Raw genomic sequence first — 25,020 nt, 5'->3', positions numbered from 1 at the left:
ACCCATGGTGTTTTTCAGATATTTTTTTGGATAAACAGGCCACAAAGTGGAATGCAGTGGAAGCGGAGTAGGGAAAACCCGGGTGGCCCCGAGCCATTTCTGTCTTTGTTAAAGGAGCCAACAACCCAAACAAGAAGGGGTTGAGATGACATCCGGTTAGATAGGTTTTGAAAAATTAAAAATGGAAAAGGGTTTCCAGTGTTTCTTGCTTATTATGGCATAAAAATGAGAACCAATTTGCACAGATGTGGGCAGTAGCAGAATGAATAGTGGAGGCTGATTAGGTATGTTTGCCTAGGGCAACTCATTAAAAAGCACCAGACTACAGCACTGCAACCCCTATAATTTCCACTGCCTCCCACCATTACTACTTTATCAGCTTTGGAGGGAAAGTCAGTTTGCTCTTCAAAAAAGCCCACTCCTGATATGTATTTTTTCCCCAAAAGCCCTTTTCTTTCTTGTAGAAACACACTGGAATCCTTCAATTGCTTTTGGATGGGAGTTTATGGCAATACCTCTCTTAGCCATAAGACAGGAGATTAAAGATCTACAACTTGCGGTCTCTGTCACTTCTAAGCCTTTGTCTTTCTTCTAGTCAACAACATACCATTACAGATGAGGTAAGACACCATGTGCTCATTCTCTGTGTGCATTTAAATTGTGGATTCAGCAAGTTCTTCTCTTCTCTTTGTTTTGACAATGGGGAAGGGAAGGCTGCTTTGATCTTTGAAAATTATGCCTATAAATAATGCCTATTCAAATATTGGCTCAAGATTAAAACAGTGATTGCTTTTGAATTGTTTTTAGAATTGTTCTCTTCCAAAGTCCTCTTCCCTCCTTTGGATGTGTTAGATGCTGACCAAGTTCAAATTTCCATATAATATTTGTTTATCTGAAGTATATTTGGCAAACAAATGCTGTAGTATATCTCAGGTAAATATTTTATGTTTTAGTTTTTTTTATTAAAAGTAATGCATGCTTATCACAAAGTTGTACTGCATACTAAAGAATAAATATGGGAAAAAATCTATAAACTCACCACCAAGAAATACTGGTATAATCTCTATATGTTTTTATAAATATGTGTGTGAGCAAATCATATACAGATTGCAAATTCCTAATTAATAATTAAAAATCCCCAATCCAAAATATTCCAAAATCTGAAACTTTATGAGTGCTGACATGAAAACATAAGTGGAAGATTCCACATTGTGAAATTTTGTTTCATGCAGAAAATCATTAAAAATATGGTATAAAATTAAATTCAGGCTAAATGTATAAGATATATATGAAACATAAATGAATGTCATGTTTAGACTCAGGTTCAATTCCCAAGACATCTCATTATGTATATATAAATATTCCAAAATCTGGGTAAAACTTCCAGAAATCCAAAATACTTCCAGACCAAAGCATTTCAAATAAGAGGTACTCGATCTGTATATGTCTTTAAAATTTCACTTTAAATTTACCATCATATGGTTAAATAGTTTTGAATTTTCTTCTTTTTAAAAATAAACTATTATTCCATGAACTAAATGGTGCTCAATTTGGTGTATCTTACTTGTATGTGGTGAGATTTATTCTTTTTCCTATTGGCACTTTGTTTAGTGAGCTTCTTGTAGCTTAGTTTTTCACTCTGACTTCATAGCGTGTGAAGATAAGCTCTACCGGGTGCATGAAGGATTTTTTATTTGCTACTCTTTCAGAAGAGAACAATAAATTCAATTCTGTGGGTTTAGATTTAGCTTCAAAATTCATAAGTATTTGACCATAAACTTAAGTGGTAGGCAGTCAGGTTTCCAACATGCATTAATTCCATGTCAAATGCAGAACATGATGTTAATTGTTTTAGAGCATCTTATGACGTAGAAAGACATCAGTCTTTCATAGACCAGTAGTTCATGAAACAATCGTTGAGGAGAGAATGAGTTTAATTGGAGTCTGGCACTGGTTGGTTTTTAGGGGAAGCAAACAGTATGGACTGGCTAAACTAAGCATTTGTCTTTGGACCAAGAAATGTTATACTCACAAGCTCAGAGGCAGAAAAAGTCTTTATAAGTGTAAGGAATGGCAAGCAGCTTAACTTGGCAACAGCAAGGGAGCCATGCAGGAGAGAACAGTCTGGAGGCTGATTTGTTTGGAGGACCAGGACACTGGGCAGACAAGCCTGGATTTGGCAACACAGATGGGAAGGATCCCAAGTAGGTTTCTCAACAGGGAAGTGATATAAAGATGAGGACATTCAGAGCAGATGATTTTTATTGCCTGTGTGTATCTGTAGCTCTCATTATCCAGTGTGATCATTCTGAGAGCATGCCTGCTAGGGTTCTGCCCCGTCGGAGTCTGGCCATCTAAGCTGTGTGCAGCTTGTGTAGCTAGTATCACATCCTGTCCCACTGGGAAGGTCTGAGGTGGGCCAATTCTGGCCCCTTGAAATAATTCAGCTCCCACTGCTCTCTGTGTATAAAACCAAAAGGAGCAATTGGCTTTGTGGGTAATGCCCAGATACTGCCAACAGAAAGTATAAAACTAAATTGGAGGAGAAGACAAGGGGGATTATTTTTCTACCTAAACTCCACTCAAGAGGGAGTACTTGTTTACTCCCTAAAATTCTTAACACAGAGATTCTTAACACACAAAATACATTGCATTTGGGTATGGAAAATGGAACTTACATAGGAGAATTTTAAAATCTCTGACAAAACTGCATATACATTTACTCTTTGAAATACTAATCTCACTTCTAGGAATCTTCTCTAAAGATACAATGAAAAAATATGTACAGACACATATGCAAGGTTATTCATTACAATACATTAAAGCTAAACATTGGAAGCAACCCAAATTCCTTCAATAGAAGATTGAAAATCTGTTCTGTATCTACATAAAAGAATACTAACTACAAACGAAATGAGTTATTGCTCTATATACTGCTGGAGAGTGGTTTCCAGAATATATTATTATGTAAAAAAGTAGGGGAAATATATATACATACATACATACATACATACTATATGATCATTTACTCTAATAAAGGGAAGGTATGAATCTATCTTCATATTTGCATACATATACATATGTAATATATATTTGCTTATATTAAAAAAGGAAGAATAAACTCAAAGCTGTTTTTTAAACAAAATTCCAACAGGGAAGGGGAGAAGAAACCAAGGTGAAGAGAAAGTGATAGAAGTGGAACATCTCTGAATATACCTTATTTTATAGATTTGAATTCAGAAACATGCAATTATTTTACAAAATTATGTTGCAAAATTAAATTTAAAAAGCAATCCCTGCAAAAGAATGGCAATAATAAGTAGTTGAAACAAGCTATGTAACACATTTTTGGCTTAACCACACAGAGAAGAACTGTTCCATATGATTTCAATTAAACACAATCATTTGACTTTACATTCCAAGAGGGATTATATGCTAAGGACAGAAAGAACTGCAAAAATATCTTCATAATATTGGTGTTGTGATTCTGATATTGTTTGTGTAGTTTGGGATAAAGCAAATGAATATTTATGTTGGTATTGTTGGGAATTGGGATTTTCAGCATGGTTAAAGGAGATACAGATATAATATAAATGAGAATAAGTAAAACATTGTATTTCTGAATTTGAAATGGAAGTATCATTATAGAATAATATTATATTCCATCTTTTTTAAAAACCTATTTTCTAGCTTTGAACACTGAAAAGACCTGAAAACAATGATCAACACAGTAGTAACAAACTCTTCTGGTGTCCGCGTGGTAGTCTTTATCATTTTCCATTAAAAGAAACTGAACTCCTTAGAAAAATAGCTGATATCAGAAGTGCACAGAAAATGTAAAAGATAAACTGAAAGTATTTTGTTATAGTAGGAGGCAAGAAAGTTTACAAAGATACAATAACACAAGTGTTATGGCTTGGATATGAAGAGTCCCCCAAAGGCTCCTGTGTTGAAGGCTTGGTTCCCAATGCAGCAATGTTCAGAGGTAGGGATTTGGGGTAAGTGATTGGATTATGAAGATTCTGACCTCATTACTGAGGGATTCATAATTTGAATGGACCATTGGGGGGTGGTGGAAAATGTAGGACCTATTAGAAGGAAATAGGTCCCTGAGTGTGTGGATTTGGGAACAGTATTTTGTCCCTGATTCCTTCCTATCCTCTCTCTCTGCTTTCCAGCTACCATGAGCTAAGCAATTTTCCTGCAATATACCCTTCCTCCATCAAGTTCTGCCTTACCACAGTCCCAGAGCAATTGAGCCAGCTAACCATGGACTGAAATCTCTTCAACCCTGAGCCACAATAAATCTTTCCTTCTTTAAGTTTCTATTATCTATATTTTGGACAGTGATATAAAGCTGATTAACACGAGACATAAGGGCCACTTGAACACGGACAATTTGTTTTTTGGTAAGAATAACAACTGTAATGGATTGAAACATATATGTTTGATTCATATGCGCATTCTTTTTTTAGAAAAAGTAAAGCTCACCTTCAAACCTTCTCTAAATGTATTAGAGAACTAACAGATATTTTGAAAACTGGAAAATAAAGGACTAAAATCCTAGCTTTTATCCTATCTTTCCCATATTACAAAGCATATAATAACAATAATCAAATAATTTATAACTGGAAGTTCCTCTTTAAAGAAGTGTTTTAGATGGTATATGAAGAAGGAATGATAGAATTATATAATTATATGCAAGATATAATTATACAAGAGTAGTGTTATAACCTCTAATAAAATAATGGATGTGGACAATGGTTATCAGTGACTGCTAATATCACCAAAAGAGAACAGCCTTTGTTAGCCTCTTAATGGATGATCACAGTATTACCTATTGAAGATTATTGCCAAAAAATGTTTAAACTGCATATGATCCAGACTTTAATAATCTATTTACAGTAAAAACAAGGAAAAGAGGAACATGGGTAACATCACGGAATACAATTAGCAAAATCTAGACTATAGAAGACAATGGGACAACCAGTCTAGTTCATTCAACAAAAATATTATAATGCCATAAAGGGGGAATGGGGAAACAAAAGAGACAAAAAGGTAAACCAATTGCTATGAAGTCAACACCACAGCATGCAAATATAATACAATCAGGGAAATTAAAATAATGTCTGAATAGTTGAGAATATTAAGGAATTATTGCTAATTTTTACATGTGATATTGCTATTGTCTTTTTTTGGAAGTACATACTGATGGACATGATAGAAAGCTGTAGATTTGTTTCAAAGTGATAGAATAGTATAGGATAGACAGGTCAGTGAATAGAGCAATGGGAGAAACAATATTGGCATGAGCTATTGATTGAAGCTAGGTGATACAGTCACTATATGCATCACCAAATCATGATCAGCAGGATTAATTCTCCTGACTGAACAAATGAAGAAGCAAATATGAGTAATAGAACACAGAGAGGATAAGCAATGTCTTAATTTCTTCAAAGATTACTAGTCTGCTTCAAATTTGTGAGTCATATGATTTAAAATGCAGTTTATTTATTTTTTATTTTAATATCATGAATTAGAACTGAGAACTTTCATAGAAAATTTGAATTTGGCAATGAACTATACAATCCTAAATGTCTGGATTTGTTAGAAAAGGTGACATTTTCAATTGTAATGAAATGAGTCATCTCTCTTATTAGAGTCCAATGTTTAATCTGTAGTAGCCAAGGCTTTTGATAAGATATATATGCTGCAGGTTGTATGCTCTATTTCTTGGTAAGTAATGATGGGTGTTAGCACAAACACTGCTCATTTATCATCTTTCACTAAGCTAAAACTTTTCTGTGCAGATGGCACACAAGTCTATTCTTTTATCCCTGACCTTCTTGGGCCTATCAGCAATCTCTTCCTTGACTCTTTTACTGTCATCTCAAATAGGAGCTACCAAAATCACATTCCTCTTATTTCTTCTGAAGTGCTTCTCTCTTGACAAAGCCTAACACCTGATGACCCTAGTCTCAGGAAATAGTTTTTGTGTTTGTCTTTCTTTGGCTATGACTGCAAGTCATCTGGGGAACTGTTTACAGTTTAAGATACTGCCAGTCACCACTGAGAAGGAAGAAAACTATCTTTCTTTGAATTCTGTGGAGATATAGATGTTTTAGATTCTAGAAGATGGGAAAGGAGGGCCTCATTGAATTCTTTACTTTCATTGACACAAAGATCTCTACTCTTTACTTCTTATTTCTGGGTAGCTGCTGAATTGACTTCAGTGGTGTCCAATTAGGTGTATATTTTTATGGCATATGGTGTCTATAGTTTTTTATAGTTTTATTTAATAGATGAGTAAAAGTCACCAAAGCATACTTGGGAGTTAGATAGTTTTGAATTCAGTGTAATAATTTATGCAATTAATAGATAAATCTGTGCCATCCTCCAAACAAAGATTAATTGAATTCATTTCGATAACATTATTCCTCAGATTTCTCTTTGTTATGTGCTAGCACATTTAATAATAGACATTAATAATGCCTTGGATTTGTGAAGCAGTACTGTATTGAAACCATTCACATTGATGCTATCTCATTTTATAAGGTAGGCAAAGCAATTATTTGAGAAATTAAGAAATTTTGATCTGATGAGGTCAGAAGACTCACAAAGTTACTACCAGAGTTAAGGAATGTTCTTTATGTATCCTCCCACCTTCCCCACCTCCTAATTCCCTTACTCCCTCCCCCAGCCTCCTAGACCTTGATTCTCACTTCACCATTCAAAAGACCAGGTTTTTGTTTCATTGATCTTTGTTTGCTCAGAAAAGCACCCATTTGTTATCTCACACTACTGTAGATTGAATGTATGTGCCCTCTATCAAATTCATGTGTTGAAATCCTAACATCCGAGGTGATGATGGTATTAGAATGTATATGGACCTTAAGGAGATTATTAGGTCATGAGGAAAGAGCTCTCATGAATGGGAATATTAACTTTACAGACCTACTACTGAATATATACCTAAAGGAAATGAACTGTGTATGTCAAAGAGACATCTGCAATTGCATGTTAATTGGAAACTCATTTATAATAGGCAATAAGTGGAATCTACCTAAATGTCCATCATTGTATGAGTGGATAGAGAAAACGTGGTATACAGATACAATGAAATACTATCCAGCTATGAAAAAGCATGAGATTCTGTCATTTGCAACAATGTAGATGGAACTGGAAGATGTTAAGTGAAATAAGTCATGTGCAGAAAGAAAAATACTGCATGTTCTAAATTAAATGTGTAAGCTAAAAATTTGATCTCAGAAGTAGAGAGTGAAATAGTGATTATCACAGCCTAGGAAGGATATGGAAGAGGGATATGGAGAAAGAATGGTTAATGGATACGAGGGTGCAATTAGATAGGAGGAATAATTTCTAATGTTCCATAGCTCAATATAGACTAACTATGGCTGTCTACAATTAATTGTGCACTTCAAAATAACTAATAGAGATAATTTTGAATGCTCCTATCACAAAGAAATTATAAATGTCAGGAGTCATGGATATGCCATTTATCCTGCTATGTTCATTCCACAAGGTATACTTGTATTAAAATATCACAATTTACCCGATAAATGTGTGTCATTATTATGTGTTAATTAAAAATGAAAAAATATTTTAAAAAAGAGATTCTAGAAAGCCCCCTCACCCTTTATTGTGTGAGTACACAAGAAGAAGATTGCCTTCTGTGAAATAGGAAGTAGGACCCTGCCTTATATCAAATCTTCTAGTACATTAATCTTAGATTTCCCAGTCCCCAGAACTGTGAGAAATAAATTTCTGTTGCTTATAAGCCACTCTATATATAGTGTTGTTTGAGCAGCCAAATGGACTAACATACACAGTTTTTATGGCTCAACTGAATCCTCTACTTAGAGACTACAGATCACAAATTTGTAATCAAGGTGTCAGCTGGAGCTGTGGTCTTGTCTGATGCTTGGGAACCTCTTAAAGCTCATCCAGTTTACAGACAGAATCCACTTTCTTGAAATTGTAGCACTCATGGAAGATTTCATCATCTTTGAAGGCAGCAGGAAACTGTCTCTTGGGTGCTTTGCCTTCTTTTAAGAACTCCCCCAATTAAGTCAAACCCACCCAAGATTGGCTTCTTTTTATTAACTCAAAATTGACTGATTATTAGTCTAATTACAGGTGTGAAATCTCATACTCATATATGGGGCACGTATACCAGGAAGTCAGAATCTTGGGGACCTTCTTATAACTCTGCCAACTACAACCTGTATTTGATAAACTCAAAAGATTACTGTGAGAAGTTAAAGAAGAGCTAAATAAATGGAGAGAAATAGAAATAGAAATAGAAATACCATGTTCATGGGTTGAAGGACACAATATTGGTAAGATATCAATAATTTTGAAATTGGTTTATATATTCACTGCAATACAAATTAAAATTCCAATAGGCTCTTTTGTAGATATTGATGCTTGGGAACCTCTCAAAGCTCATCCAGTTTACAGACAGAGTCCAATTCCTTGATTCTGATTCTAAAGTGATATGGAAATGTAAAGGAAATAGAATAGCAGACATACCCTTGAAAAAAGAAGATCAAAGTTAGAGGAGTAAAACTATTTAATTTAAAATCTTATAAAGACAATGTGGTATTGACATCAAGATAGTGAAATGAATCAATGAAATAAAATAGAGATGCAAGAACTGGGCCCACACATATGTGAACACAGGCCCATGTCTAAATGGAGAAGTGGTGACATTGCGTTGTTAGATAAGCATGTGGGATGTGATGTTTGATGGTATAGCTACTACCATACCCACCTATGGTGACATCCATAATAAATATTGCTTCTAGTATTTGTTCAATTTTCCAAGGTTTCTTGAGTGAAAGTGGGCTTCTCACTGGCGGTATTTAGAATTCTTTCAGTAGACTCCAAAAGCTGGCTCTTTCAATATTTTCAAAGTTTCTCTTTTAAAGAAAATGGGGATAAATGTTCTCCATAATGGGTTGAAGGTGGAATCATTAGTTACTGCTCATCAGACACTTCTGGCACTCCAACTTCTTAGCACTTATTAGGATTGTCTTCTTGGCCCTCTTGTGGTTAGGTCAGGCTACGTGATTAATTCCAGGCTATAAGATGAGCTGGAAGCAATGAGTATTCTGGGCTGGAACATTAAATAATTAATGTGAAACTTCTGCCAAAATAACTTGCAGTGATCCAGGGTTGTAATCCCTTTATCAATCGGGGTCTCAGAGTGAAGACCACATGGAACAGAGCCCCCTGCCAACCTGCAAAGGTTATGAAGCATATGTGAGAAATAAACTTTTGTTGTTTCAAGCCACTGAATTTTGGGGTGATTTTTTGGTCAAGCATTATCTAACCTAGCCTAGCTTCTGATATAGAAGCCATATGCAAGGTACTACTTAGCATCATGTTAAAAATATTCTTTTTGCAGTTCAAATAAAGGTTCCAGAGCAGAGACAAATCATCTTGACTTGGTTCTGGCTATCTGTGAGTTCTCTGTCCATCTACGTACTCCTTTTTGAACTTGAAGAGGTCATTGTTTTGCTGGGATTTAAATATTGGATTCCAGAACCTGGCTGTTAGTTCTGAAATTTATATCCAGCATCCATTCCATAAGGCCAAGTAGATCTTCATGCAACCAGAACAACCCACATAGCCTGCCAGTGAAAACCAGAATTTGATAGGCTACACTGTATACTCTCCTCTCTTTTCCATTCTATACTGAATTTCTGTAATTATTTTCCTTTTTTCCAGTTACCTTTACTATTCATTCTCCCTTTTAGACTTTTCATCTTGATCACCCTCTTTTAACATTCCACACTGAAGACATCTGGTTACTTATTGTTATACTCCCATACCCTTCTTTTGTTAGTTGACTACCCTTTTCTTTATTTAGATTAAATTTGGTATTCTCATTTTAAGGCCCTTTCAGACTTAAAGTTAATTTTGTCTGTGTCCCTGGCTTAAAGAAGTAATATACAAAATTTCCTAGAATAAGAAAATATAGAGAGAATGCTACATAGTCATAACAGCTACCCCATACACAGTATTGTACTTATTATATACCAGGCGCTTTGCTAACCTCATTAGTATCTATTAACTCATTTTAGGTATAATAAGTTCTATTTTGCAAATGAGGTAACAAACACAAGGAAATATATGACTTGCTTAAAGTCACACAACTTATAAGTGGCAGAGCCAGAATTAGAAACCAGGCTGCCTGGCTCTAGAGCCCATGTTTTAATCATTGTATTCTTTTGCTTCTCTCTGTATGCAGAGGGTTTTCTGTCATGAGTCAGTAAATGATCGTCCTTAGGCCATATGTAACTTGCTGTTCATTTGTGTAAATTAAATTTTATCGGAACACAGATACCCTCACTTGTTTAATATTGTCCATGGCTGCTTCCATGCTATAAGAACAGAGTTGAATAGTTGGGATGATGACTACATGGTCCACAAAACCTAAAATATTTACTATCTGACACCTGTTCTAAAGGATAAATAGGGATGTTCCAGACAAAATGCTCTTAGCAAAAGAAATAGTATGCACAAATGTAAGGGACATCCATCCTCAGGGTTTTTCCAGCACCTGCACTGTAAGTTTTTTTAAAGGGATACATTTTCTCTTCATGGCAAGAACGCCTTAAGTAAATGCTGGTTGAAAACGTTTGTCTAAAAAAAAAAAAAAAAAAAAGAAAACATTTGTCTAGTTTATTCACACATAAAGGTATTAATAATGGTCACTGTATTTATTTTTTGTGTTACCTGGCATTACCAATTGCAATCATGTGGGTCAGGAACAAAGAAGGGTAATGAGTATTCCAATGAACAAAATATATTATAAATTCACACTGTCAAGTTTTTAATTACTTTGTTGAATAAATATAATGTATTTGTTGATAAGTTGTACATTTTGCATTCAAATGTGGTTGAGAATAGGAAATTATCCTAATGAATCTGATGCCTTGTCAAAATGAAAAATTAGTCCATGAGTTTCTAGTGATTGTAGTAAGAAGTTCAGAACACATACGCATATTCTCTCCCCATACCTCCGTCTTTCTCTCACTAGAACTTGGTCCTCCCCAACAAACACATTCACAAACACATTTTAATAATTGATGTTTTGTTTATTCTCATTCCAAAGATGAATATTTTACTGGCAATAAATTAAAATATAAATAGGATCTAATGGATGTACCACAAATGGCTTTCTTGCCTTAGAATTGAGGTGAGTCACAAGAGAGAGTCTCATTGCTTATTTGGTTCTCAGAGTTCATTGTTTGCAGTAGTAGAAAGGAATGATCTTGTGACATAATCAGTTCACATGGTTTTGATATTCAGTAAAAGGGGAAACTGTTACCCGAAATAATTGTTTTAATACAGAAGGAAACATTTGTGTGTACTAAAAACTCTTTAATGTCAATTATGTGCTAGATTCAAGTGAAGAAAATATAATTTACCAAGGCAGACTCAATATGGAAAACTTGGTCAGAATTATAAAATAAAATAAAAAAAGAATTATAAAATAAAAATAATTGAACCACAGACAAAATTTACCCCATCTTCCACATGCAAACATATCAGGCCAAGATTATTTTTCAGGGTAATATCTATGAAATATCCTAAGACCATACAATTTTTATCTTATACAAACTATTCTAGGAAATAGAGAAAGAATGAACATTGCTTCTCACCCTTTTGGCTAAGATCAAGTGGAATATCAGATCTTAGCGGTTTAATATCTGAGACATCTGCTGAGGAGTATTTTAAATGGATTTTCAGAGCAGGGAGATGGAATGGGAGCTTTTTCTGTCAACACCACCACACATTGACCTAGTATTGCATATTGCAGCATCTCTAGGAATGGTGTACCAGGAAAAAAAGGAACATACACCAACAACTTTTATTCATGAAACTGATTTGGCAACAAACCCAACTTCAACAAACTAACTTGTCCATATTAGCCTCATGAAATAATGGAATGAAAGAATAGCTTAACATTAGAAATGATTAATATGTTATGTTGAGCTATGTGAAATTGCCCTTTTCATGATTACAAAAAGTCTTATATCAGCAATTTCAGATGGCTCAACCTGATAATTCAGCACCTTAGCAGACTGAAGAAGAAAGATAGATTGATAATCTCAGCAAATAAAGAAAAATTGCTTACATTAAACATCAAATTTAGTGGTGCATCATTATAAGCATCCCTCTTGAAACCAAGAAAAAGACAGTATAGCCATCATTACTTCTATTCAATGTCATATTATTATACATGGCCTGGAAAGAAAGAAAAGAAACAAATTGCCATAATATATTTTTCTATTCAAATAACCCAAGAGAATCTACAAACAATTATGCAAATTAAAAGAATTCAACAATGTTGCTTTGAAATAATATCATGATACAAAAACTAAGTTTCTTAACACCAAAACTAAACAACTTCAAAAATAGCAACAACAAATATATAAGATCTAGGGGAGCATCTGATATAAACATATAACATTTTTGGAGGACATAGTAAAACCTTTAATAAAAAACAAGGTAACTAAAATAAATGGAAGAGTTCTAGATAAGACTACTTGGTGTTTTAACATATTGTTTTCAAGCTGTTTGTTAAATTCAATACTATTGAAATGGAACAGAGGATTTTAATGGAAATTTACAACCTTGTTTTCAAATTTATATTGAAGAGAAAATGGGGCCAAGAATAGTCAAAGTAATGTTGTGAAGAAGTAGTTAAGAGAACCTGCCTTGTCAGATAACATGATTAAAAGTTATAGTAATTAAGATAACATGGCATTATCTCGGACATACATAAGCAAACAAAATTGAGAGTGTAGAAAGAGCTCCCACATGAATGGGAACTCAGTACATGACAGAGGTGGCACTTACAGATCAGTGGGAGTGGGCCAATTTCCTAGGGCTCCTGTAAGAATTACCACAATCTGGGTGGCTTAAAACAAACAACAAAAAAACCCCTCATCTTTTATAATTCTGGAGGCCAGAAGTCTGAAATCAAGATATTTCTTCCACAGACTCTAGGGGAGAATCCTTCCTTACTTTTTCCAACTTCTTCTGGCAGCAAATGTTCTCTGGCTGGTAGAATCATAATAACAATCTTTGCTTCTTTCTTTAAATGACCTTTCTCCTGTGTCTCTGTGTCTTCTCCTCTTACAGAAACACTCCTCATTGTCTTTAGGTCCTGCAAGCTAAATCCAGGATAATCACATCAGCAAACACCATTTTAAAAAATAAGGTTACATCCAGGAGTACTGAAGTTTAGGACTTAGACAGATTTTGGAAGGGCACAAGTCAACCCACACAGGGATAAAGAAGAGAGAGTTCAAAAAAGGTTACTCAGGAAATTTATAAAGAAAAATAACTGCATAAATGATATCATATCAAAACCAAATTTCCATATGGATAGAATATCCAAATATAAAAAAGAAAATTTTAATGAAGAAAAAGTATGTGGAATATTATTAATGATCTCTACAGGAAGTTGTTTTGAAAACAAGACCCCCAAAGCATAAGGATAATAGTAAACAAAAAAATTGGTAAACTCAATTACATTGAAATTTAAAATTTCTGTACATCAAAACTACCATACAGAATGAAAACACAAATCATATTAGGAGACTATATTTACAGCAAAAATAACTGATGATATGTACTAAGCAGTAAGAAAGAGAAACAAAACAGTACAATTAAAGCATGGGCAAAGCTATGAACAGACAATTCATAGAAGACGAAATAAACCTTTGGAAAAAATACTGCAATTCACTATTAAATTGGGAAATGGAATTGCAATGAAGGATTAGATTCCATTTTACAAACATTAGATTTTTAAATATTGAAAAGCCTGAGATTACCAACACTTGGTAGTGTATATTGGTAAAACAACTTTAGAGAGCAATTTGGCTCTAATAAAGTTGAAAGTACCTAGAACTCAGAAATTCTCCATGGAGACATGTGCATTACAGCTTTCAGTCACCAGTGAGGGAATGAGTAATTTGTAATAAATTCATACAAATGTAATATTCTGTGGCAGTTGAAATAAATGAACTAGCACTGTTGATGTTAAACTAGGTAAATCTTAAAAATACAATATTAAGGGACAGTACATTTCAGAAGAATTGGTACAGTATGATACCATTGATACATGGTTTTAGAACATGAATATCAATACTGTATCTTTTTTAGTGATATCAATATTTGTTTTATAAGTACAAAGACTTCATAAAATTGATAAACACCAAAATTGAAGACTGGTTCCTTTAATGGAGGTGACAGAGGGAAGGAAACTTAATGGGGAGAGATGATATATGGAACTTCAAACTTATTTGCCAAGTTTTATTTAGGCTGATTGATGAATACATGAGTGTTCGTTATATTACTGTCTGGACTTTTTGTATTTCTGAAATCCTTTGATATCTTTCATAATTTCAAGAGAGAAAGGTGAGAGAAGATTGAGTTATTACAAGGAAGATATTATTACAAATGAATCTTTTCAATTTTAAAGTAATATGAAGTTGTAACTAAAATTATAGCAAGGTAGAATTTAAATACAAGGAAGAATGAGGAAGATGACTGGAAGTTGGATAAACTGAGCACTATCTGGTAAGACTGAAGATTTACATACACCAGAACCTAGCAACTTTTATGAACATCTGTGCAAAACAGTTCTCTGCAGCTTTGAAAGGAAATAAAGAAGAAATAAGAATATGGCAACAAATAGTATTTAGTAAAGACATCAAGATGACCAAAGACTGGAAAAGAGAAATAGGGAAAGATTTTGTGGTATGATGTTTTCCATCTTGCCAATCATGTTACATCTCAAATAATATATTTTTATCGATGCATTGCAAACTGTGTGAAACAATGGGATGTTGCAGAGGAAGCATTAACTGTGAATTCTTTGGAAGAAGAAGGCTGGCCAGTTGTCTGTCTGACCCCTAAGAATCCTCAAAGGATAGCATTCATCACAACAGACTAGAGACTGCCTCTCAGTAGAAAATTCTTCTAATCATCTAATGTATAAAATTGAAACGAAGGATTTGGATCTTACTGATGCCTAACCAGAAATGGAACTTTTTTCCTTGGAATAGATTTTTCCTAAACCCAACAAAACAATCATATAAAATAATGATATTACTAAGTTATCAACTAAAAATTTTCTAAACTGCTAAAACTTTTCACACAGTCACTTTAGGAAACTGAATTATATTTATATTTTCTCTATTAAAATGATACTACAGGGCTGGGGTTGTGGCTCAGTGGTAGAGTGCTAGCCTAGCACATGTAGAGCCCTGAGTTCAATCCTCAGCACCCTATAAAAACAAATGAATAAAGTAGAGCTATTAAAGGGGTGGTATTGTAGCTCAGTGGTAGAGCACTTGACTTGCATGTGTGAGGCACTGGGTTCGATCCTCAGCACCACATAAAAATAAAATAAAGATATTTAAAAAATAAAGTTATTAATAAAAGTTACCTCATTTAAAAAATGATACTACATGGGCTGGGGATGTGGCTCAAGTGGTAGCTTGCTCGCCTAGCATGCATGAGGCCCTGGGTTTGATTCTCAGTACCACATAAAAATAAAATAAAGATATTGTGTCCACCTTAGAAACTAAAAAATAAATATTAAAAAAATGATACTACAAAATCATCACATAAAAAGCCAATCAAAGCATGTACATCAAAAATGTGAGAGGTGGAAGGATTTCAATTAGCAAAAAATGTAATTTTTTTCTGAATTTTGTTTTGTGGTGTTTTCCAGCTGTTTAAAATGTATACATTATTATGATTTTTTCATTTTTAAAATATTTTCCATTATATGTAAATTTTATTCCTTATTTTATATTCTCATCCCAAAAGTAGGTCCTCCAAATTGTGTAAGATTCAGATGCAACCTGTTATTTCCCTGAACTTGGGATTGTAAATTCTAACTGCTACCTTATCATGCACATGATAGATTCTGTGTCAGGAATTGTGAAAGTTGATGTCTTTATGATCAATCTTTTTAATACTTGGTGTCAGCCGTACTAGAATTATAATTTTTAGTTGAAAATAGACAAAATCTGGTCCAAGAATGAGTCATTAAATCCATAAAATGTAGTGAAGAATCTTTGTTGGTAGAGCTAAATAAAAATAGTAATTATAAAAATGGTAATAATCAGAGCTAGCCTTTCTTGAGCACATACTATGTGCCAAGCTCAGCATTTTGCCTTGTATATAAATTCTCAGTTATTCTTTGTATTTGCTTTATTATAGTACTAGTCGTTTAAATAAAAATAAATGCTGAGACAACATGCATGCCAAGATCTGCTGGATTAGTGATCATTGGGTAAATATCAGGAAACTTGATCAGTGGCAGGTGTTCAGGTTCTGTAGTACTCATTCATCTCAGGCAGTGCATGATAATCTAGCAGAGCCAGAAATTCAACTCGAAGAAATGTGCCCTGACTCTTGGCTATGGGGCTTTTAGGCTGCATGATTAGCATAAAGGCTTTGTTTAAAGTTTGTGTCAAGTTTAGCTGACCTGGCTAGGCTAAACTACATTTCCCCAAATTCCTTTCCTGTATGTTTCTGGTTAATATGAGCTACAAGGGGGATCCTGGGGAGATTTGAAGGGCTAAAGGGAGGCAGCTGCCAATTTGTAGTATACACACATTGTTGTTGATCTGCTGACTTATGTCCTTGGCACTGTACATCAGCTGGGCTAGGTGTGAGTGTTTAGCTTTTTGATGAAGGATTCTGCTTCTTCAGAAAATCCTAGTCTCAGAGGCAATGAGAATAGATATGGATTTCAGTTCTTCCTTGTATGTTTCCCTGTGGGTTTCCAGCTTTAATCATGGAGTCTCAGATGACTTGTGTAACTTCCTTTCCTGACTACTTTTGTTGTGGACTTTAAGATCCAGCATTAAACATGAGGACAGCCTTACCATGATTGTTTAACTAGCTCCCACAATTGTGTAGGCCAATTCCCTGTAATAAATTCATATATATGGGGGGACCCAGGGGATGGGGTCATCCCTTGGTATCCCTGGGGTTGTAGAATCCCCATAGATACAGGAATCTGTAGATGCTGAAGTCCCTTATATAAAATGGCTTAGTGTTTGCATATAACCTACATATATCTTCTCATAGACTTTAAATCACCTCTAGAATACTTTCAATACCTAAAACAATGTAAATGCTATGTAAATAGTTGTTATACTGTATTATTTAGGGAATAATTACAAGGAAAAAAGTCTGTACATATTCAGTACAGATGTAATTGTTTTGCCTGAATATTTTCAATTCACAGTTGGTTGAACTGCAGGTGTTGAACCCATGAATACATAGAGCCTACCACACACACACACACACACACACACACACACACACACTATATACACAGAGTATATACACAGAGTATATATCAATATCTTGTATTTGTTCTTTTTCTGTGATTGAACCCTGAGATCTGATGGATACAATTAGAAAAATATTGGCCCCTCTTGTGCTATGATAAGGGCTCTGAAGTCCAACATTTGCACTTATAGGTGAATGACATTGCAAGATAGTGCTAAAATTCACCAATTTACTATTCATGATCAGGGAAAATTAGTCTCTTTTCTGGCATTATCAGGAGCTAGGGCCCAGGCATTGCAATCAATCAGGAAGAATTGTGCTTATTTATGGACTGTGGCTCATTTTCACGGAGCTTTGTTAGAGGCTGACTCCTTTTCTGAGATGCCAATGGACAGGGAATCAGTCTTGGGCAAGCGCAACAGATTATATTTTTCAAAGATAGCTTTACCATTATACATCACATCCCACATGCTTGGCTAACAGTGCATTGTTACCACTTCTCCATTTAGACATGGGCCTATGTTCCCTTTATTTGAACCTAAAATAATTTTATTACTGCCCTCACTGCCAGAATGCTGCAAAAATGATGACATCCAAAGCTCGATTTAAAAAAGTAATATACTTTCCATCTGATTGTATATTTTCTTTCTCTCTCCTCCACTCTCCCCCTTTCCTACCCATTTCCCCCCTCCTTCCCTCCCTTTCCCCCTTTTACTCCCTCATGGAACCCTGTGACCATTTTAAAGGAAACTGATATTAACACATGGACAGACCCATGTTGACAGGAACAAAATTCTACAACTGATATCCAGCATTAATTATCTGACATGAGACTAAATGAGGCTTTAGAAGTTTATGGTCCCCATATTTTAAGCCTTCTAGTTGAGGCCGTAGATATTGTGGGACAGAGTGTAGGATAGATGAGATGTCCTCAGAAAATTCTGCCCAAATGGCACATGTAAGCAGAATAAATATCATTGCTATTGTTTCACCACTAAATGGTGGAGTAACTTATTTGGCATTAGTAATGGAAAAGAGAGATTACTTGTGTATAATAGTTAGTTATTGCTGAATAACAAATTATTTTAAAATGTAGTAACTGCAAAGTTACTATCTCATATAGTTTCTGGGGTTCAAGAATTCAGTGGGTAGCTTTGGCTCAGGACTTCCCATAAAATTTCAGACAAGATGTTTAGGGCTACAGTCATTTGAAGGTTTGACGAGGTTGCAAGACCATCTTTTAAGGTGGTCACATGGTTGTTAGGAGGAACCCTTAGTTCTTGCTGGATGTTAGCAATAAGCCTCAGTTCCTTGCCATATGAACCTGTCAAAGAGCTGTCAGAATACCCTCATGATGTGAAAGTTGGCTTCTCCTTGGAGCAGATGATCAGAGAAAGAGAGTGAGAGCAAGAAGGAACAAAAAATTCCTTTCATAATCTAGTCTTGGAAGTCGCACACTGTCATTTCTACCCCATATTGTTTGTTAAAGTATGGCCCACATTTAATGGCAAGACACCTAGACTCTACCTTCTGAAGGTGGTAATATCAAAGAATTTGTGGATATAAATCACTATACCCTGACTTCAAATATATTCTCTCTGCCTCCACCCATTCTGTCAGCATCCCCATCCTCTTTCAACACAATAGAGCTTGTAAGGCTAGTTAAGGCCAACACTCTAGGAGTCACTGGAAATATTCAGAATGGCTAGATGACTATCCAAAGTATAGATCATGTTCACCTGATGAAGCTGGCGGCTGGAGGTGGGGAGGTCATTTGTAAGAAGGATCCAGGAGGCATGCATTGTCTATTTGGAAAGTATAAGGCTGGTACCTACTAGTGACACATGGAGGTTGAGCAAATGTCAATAAAGATTTGTGAAATTGCTCTCAACTCTCTTCCAATGATTGGGGAACATGTCATTCTGGACAAAGAAAGGGCTCTCCTGCATTGTTGCTCAGATTTGAATTCTAGGATCCATTGTCTGTAGTTTCATTAGTAGGGATTAAGCATTTGAATGCAGTGGAATTTGCAAGAGACTGGGAGATGCTAGTAGCAAAGTGGTGGTATTAGGAGAAAGTGGAATGGCCTTTGTTCTCCACTATCCAATGTCTTCACATCTAGTCCAGGATTTTACAGGTATAAGCTTACTTCTGAGCATGGCTCTTTCCAAATCACATAAGTTTTTTTTTTATATATTTTTTAGTTGTAGATGGACACAATATCTTTATTTATCTTTATGTGGTGCTGAGGATCAAACCCAGGGCTTCACATGTGCGAGGCAGGTGTTCTACCACCGAGCTACAGCCCCAGCCCCCAAATCACTTAAGTTTTGGTATGTGGTCCTTACATTTTCATTCATTGCAAAATATTTTCCAATTTTCCTTGTAATTTCTTCTTTAACCCATTGTTTATTAAAGAATGTTATTTAATTTTCATATATTTGTGAATTTTCTAAGTTTCTGTTATTGATTTCTAGTTTTATTTTACTGTGGTTCAAGAAAATACTTTTTATGGTTTCAATCTTTTAAAATTGTGGAGTATTTTGTGGCCTAATATATGGTCTGTCCTGGAGAATGTTTCATGTACACTTGAGAAAAATGTGTGTTCTGCTGGTTTTGGGTGGAGTGTTTTGTGTATGCCTCTTAATTGATTTATAGTATTGTTCAGGTTCTCTATTTCCTTAATGATCTTCTCTTTAGTTTTCTATCCATTATTGAAAGTGGGGTATTGAGGTCTCCAACTATTGTTGTTGAATTATGTCTTTCTTATTTTTGCCAATTTTTACTTGATGTATTTTGAGTTCTGTCATTAGATGTACATATATGTTTCTAATTGCATCTTCTTGATGGGTTCTCTCTCTTATCAATATAATGTTGTTCTTTGTCTTTAACAGCATTTTTTAAAATTCTATTTTGTCTGATATTAGTAAAACACCCCAACCATCCCTCTTTTAGTCACTATATGCATTTTTTATTCTTTCATTTTTCAACCTATTTATATCTTTACATTTAATTAGTCTTTTGTAGATAACATATAATTAAATTATGTTCTTACTCTGTTAACCTCTGCCTTTTAGTTATAGTTTAATTTAAAAATGGCACACACACAAACGTAAAACAAGGTAGTAATAGAGAAATTGAGGAATCAAAAGAAATATAAGGCATATAGAAAACAAATAGCAAAATATTAGAAATCCTTGATTATTAATTAATTAATTAATTAAATTGCTTTACATTTGTGTGTGTGCCATTTTTAATTTTTTTTTTTTAGTTTTTGATAGACATTTATTTTATTCATTTTTATGTGGTGCTAAGGATCGAACCCAGTGCCTCACACATGCTAGGCAAGCGCTCTACCACTGAGCCCCAGCACCAGCCCGTGTGAGTGCCATTTTGATTCTGCTTGTTTCCTTTTTTTTGTCTCTATTTTTAAGGTTACTTTCTTAGTAATTATTCTGAGGATCACTATTAACCTCTTAAATTTATAACAAGACTATTTTAAATTAATACCTCTTTAATTTCAAGAATAGCCAAAACTCTGTTCCTATACAGCTATCTCTCCCCCTTATCTTATTGTCACAAATTACATCTTTAAAACTTTTATGCCTACCACAGATTATAATTATTGTTATATGCATTTGTTTCTTTAAAGAATGAAGAGTTACAAAACAAAATTATAATAATAATTGATTATAATTTGCCTATATAGTTACCTTACAGGGCAAATCTGCTAGGGGTGAACTCTCTCAGCTTTTGTTTATCTACAAATATCTTAATTTCCCTTTAATTTTCGAAGGATTGTTTTGTTGGATATTGAATACTTGTTTGACGGGTTTTCTTTCTTTTAGCATTTTGAGTATGTCATTCCACTGTCTTCTGGCCTCCATGGCTTCTTCTGAGAATTCAGATGTTAATCTTATTAATAATTCTTTGTACATGGTGAGTTGCTTCTCTCATGATACTTTCAACATTATCTCTTTGTCTTTGACTTTTGTCAGCTTGATTATCATGTGACTTGGTATAATCTTCTCCATTTATCCTACTTGTTGATCTTTTTTGGGGGTGCATATTCATGTTTTTTAAGAATGGAAAGGTTTTTCACCATTATGTTTCCAAACATTCTTTCTGTATCTCTCTATTCTTATCTATCAGGAAATTTATATATTTGTTGGTATCACACAGATCTTTTAGGCTCTATTTGTTTTTTCTTCACTTTTCTTCTCTTAACTTCCCAGACAGGATGATTTCAATGGACCTATCTTGAAGTTCACTGGTTCTTTTTTCTGCCTGCTTAAACCTACAGTTGATATTCTTTAGTGAAAATTTTTATTTCAGTGATTTCATTTTTAAGCTTCAAAATTTCTGTTTGTTCTGTTTTCTAATTTTCATCACTTTAATTATATTCTCTATTTGATCATATATAATTTTCCTGGGTTTCTTTAGCCCTTTGAGCATATTTAAGATAGTTGATTAAGAGTATTTGTCTAGTAAGTCTGAAAGCTTTGCTTCCTCTGGGACAGTTTGTGTTAAGTTCTTCTGTGAATGGGTACACTTTCTTGTTTCCTTCCATTTGTAATTTTTGATTTAAAAGTGGACATTGTGAGTTATACTGTGATTACTCCAGATATTTGCCCCCCCCCAATCAAAGTTTGTTTTATGTTGTTTGCTCTGGGTTGTAAGCGATTCTTTGCTTAGTGACTTTCTAAACTATCTTATAAAGACAGCAACAACAAAAGAATATCCTTTTCCTTGTGTAGTCTATCAAGTCTCTTGTTTCTTTGGCTTATGTTTTGATGGAACTTTCCTTGGCTTGCCTAGAGTTTAAAAAATATAACAGGAAAAAAAAGTGTCTGATATTCGTTCATTGCTTACTAGGTTCTTTACCACTCACCCATAGCCTTCATTTACTGTTTGTGTTGAGCTTAAAGATAAACCTTAGAAAAACACTTAGGGTCTACCAAAATCTTTTCTAAGTAAAAATCTTGTCCTGGGGATGCGGGGGATTCTACATTCTGCAATATATACAGACACTTTTCAATGCTTCTTTGAGAACAAAGTTTGATGACTCTTTCTAGAATAAGGGACCAGAGTCACACACTGAGAACACAGTCTATTGTCTTTAAAAATGTCATCAGGTCAGGGAGAGGGTGGGGCAAAGGCAAGCTAAAATGCCAAAAAACTTTCCTACCACCTACAAAAGTGATTCTTATTATTTTGTTCTTGTGTGTGTGTGTGTTACTGTGAAGAGATAGTACCTTAGAACTACTTATTCTGCTGTTTTTGTTAACATCATACTTTCACAAAGTGTTCATGATTCAGCTAATACCTATTAAGGATAAGGGATGCCTTATGGATTTGCTCTGCACCAGACACTGTGTTAAGTGTTTTAATTTTATTTAACATTTGCAGTCATTTTATGAAAGCAACACAATGATCATCTTTTCACAAAAGAAGAAAAACAGACTCAGAAAATAATTGTCTAACAAGATACAGACAGGAAGAGATACTAATATGAAATTGAACTCCAATCTGTATCGTTTACAACCCAGGCTCCTAACGACTAGTTAAACTAGTATATTAAGATAGTCAATCAGGTGTAATCAAAGACATTAGGTGACCTATTTCTAGATATAATTTTATGCTATGGTATTAATTTAAATTTGTTTATGTGAAAGACAACTTTCATTTTTTACCTTTCATTTATGCTTTGATCTGAATAGTCTGTTTGTGTGAAGGATCTAACCAGAAGAGAAACAAAATTATATCCAAGATGAAGTACCAATAGCCATGCAAATTGAATCAACAGAATTTGATTATAGTGTATACAAGCTTGTAATTTTTTTTTATGATCTAAGGAGGATGGTCAAAATAAGTGTAAAAAGGAGTGAAAAAATGGTACCTAGATGCTTGACAATGATTGATTATCCTACTCTTGTGTGTGCTTCATAGTCATTCTTAATTCTCATTTTAAATTAATTTGTTCATTTATTTAAAATTGACAAATAACATTGTATGTTTTTAATCATATATGACATGTTTTAAAGCATATATACATTGTGGATTGTTGTGCAAATGCTTTTTAGTTTGATGTAATCCCACTTGTCTATTTTTTCTTTTGTTAATTGTGCTTCTGAGATCTAATCTAAAAAATTATTGCCCAGAACAATGTCACGAAGACTGTACCCTTTGTTTTCTTCTAGGAGTTTCATAATTTTGAGTCTTACATTTAAATATTTAATCCATTTTGTAGAAATCCTTTATCTTCTTGGTTAAGTTCACTTCTAGGTATTTTACTATTTGTATGTATTGTAAATTTTCTTTATTTCTTTTTGAGATAGTTCATTATTAGTGTGTTGAAATGCTATTGATTTTTGTATGTTGGTTTGTACCCTATAACTTCACAGAAATTATTTATTCTAATAGGTTTTTGTGGATTCTTTGGGGTTTTCTATATGTAAAATCAATGTACTTGCAAATAGGTACCATTATTTTAATTTTACCCTTTTCCTTTCCAATTAAAATATCCATTATTTCTTTCTCTTACCTAATTATACTGGTTAGAATTTCCAGTACTATTTTGAATAGAAGTGGGGAACATGGGCATCCTTGTTTTGTTCTAGATATTAGAGGAAAAAGCTTTTAACTTTTCCCAATTCAGTATAATGTTAGCTGTGGGTTTGTCCAATATGCATACTATATTGAACTTGTGGAAAGATTTATCATGAATGGATGTTGAATTTTGGCAAACATTTTCTTCTGCATCTACTGAAATGATCATTTTTCCCTTTCATAATGTGATATGTTTGTTGATTTATATATGTCAAACCATATGTCAAAGCATTCTTATATCTATGGGATGAATAATGTTTGATCATGGTGAATGCTTCTTATAATGTGCTATTGAAATCAATTTGCTGGTATCTTGTTGAGTATTTTGGCACCTACGTTTATTAGGGATATTGGCCTATTAGTTTCCTTTTCTGTTTGTTTTATCAGTTTTTGGTTTTGCTACCAGGGTAATACTGGCTTCATAGAATGAGTTTGGAAAAATTCTTTCTTCTTTAAATTTAGAATAGTTTGGGGAAAATTGTTTTCTTTATTTAGTTTAGAACTACTTTATTAATTCTTCTTTAAACATTTGGTAGAAATCAATAGTGAAGCCATCAGGTCCTGTGCTTTTCTTGGATAGCAAGCTTTTTATTGTTTGATTCAAATTTCCTTATTCATTATTGGTCTGTTCAGATTATCTATATATATTTAATTCAGTCTTGGTAGGTTTTATATGTTCACGAATTTATCCATCTCTTCTAGATTTTCCAATTTGATAAAGTATAATTGTTTTTAGTATTCTCTCATGATCTTTTGTATTTTTACAGCATTTGTTGAAACATCTCTTTTTTCATCTCTGATTTTTATTTTACTTCTTTTTATTTGTTCTTTTTAGATATACATGGCAGTATACTGTATTTTGACATATTATATATACATGGAGTATAACAGTCTAATAAGGATCCCAATCTTGTGGTTGTGCATGATATGGAGTTTCTCTGTGGTGTATTCACATATGAACATAGGAAAGTATATCAGATTTAGTCCACTGTCTTTCCTATTCCTATCCCTCCTCCCTTCCCTTCATTCCCCTTTGTCTAATCCCTTCATTCC

General features: G+C 34.0%; 1 non-coding gene across 1 annotated transcript; it reads left to right on the top strand.

Annotated features, from left to right (window-relative positions):
• Positions 1-11,681: 11,681 nt before the first annotated feature.
• LOC113181914 (U2 spliceosomal RNA) lies at positions 11,682-11,876 on the top strand. The gene has a single exon (XR_003300645.1). It is a non-coding gene; the product is annotated as a U2 spliceosomal RNA (small nuclear RNA).
• Positions 11,877-25,020: the final 13,144 nt, after the last annotated feature.

This window comes from Urocitellus parryii, chromosome X (genome assembly GCF_045843805.1).
Source record: "Urocitellus parryii isolate mUroPar1 chromosome X, mUroPar1.hap1, whole genome shotgun sequence".
Taxonomy (NCBI): Eukaryota; Metazoa; Chordata; class Mammalia; order Rodentia; family Sciuridae; genus Urocitellus; species Urocitellus parryii.
The sequence above is the reverse complement of the archived record's forward strand: the minus strand, read 5'-3'. Positions and strand labels throughout refer to the sequence as shown.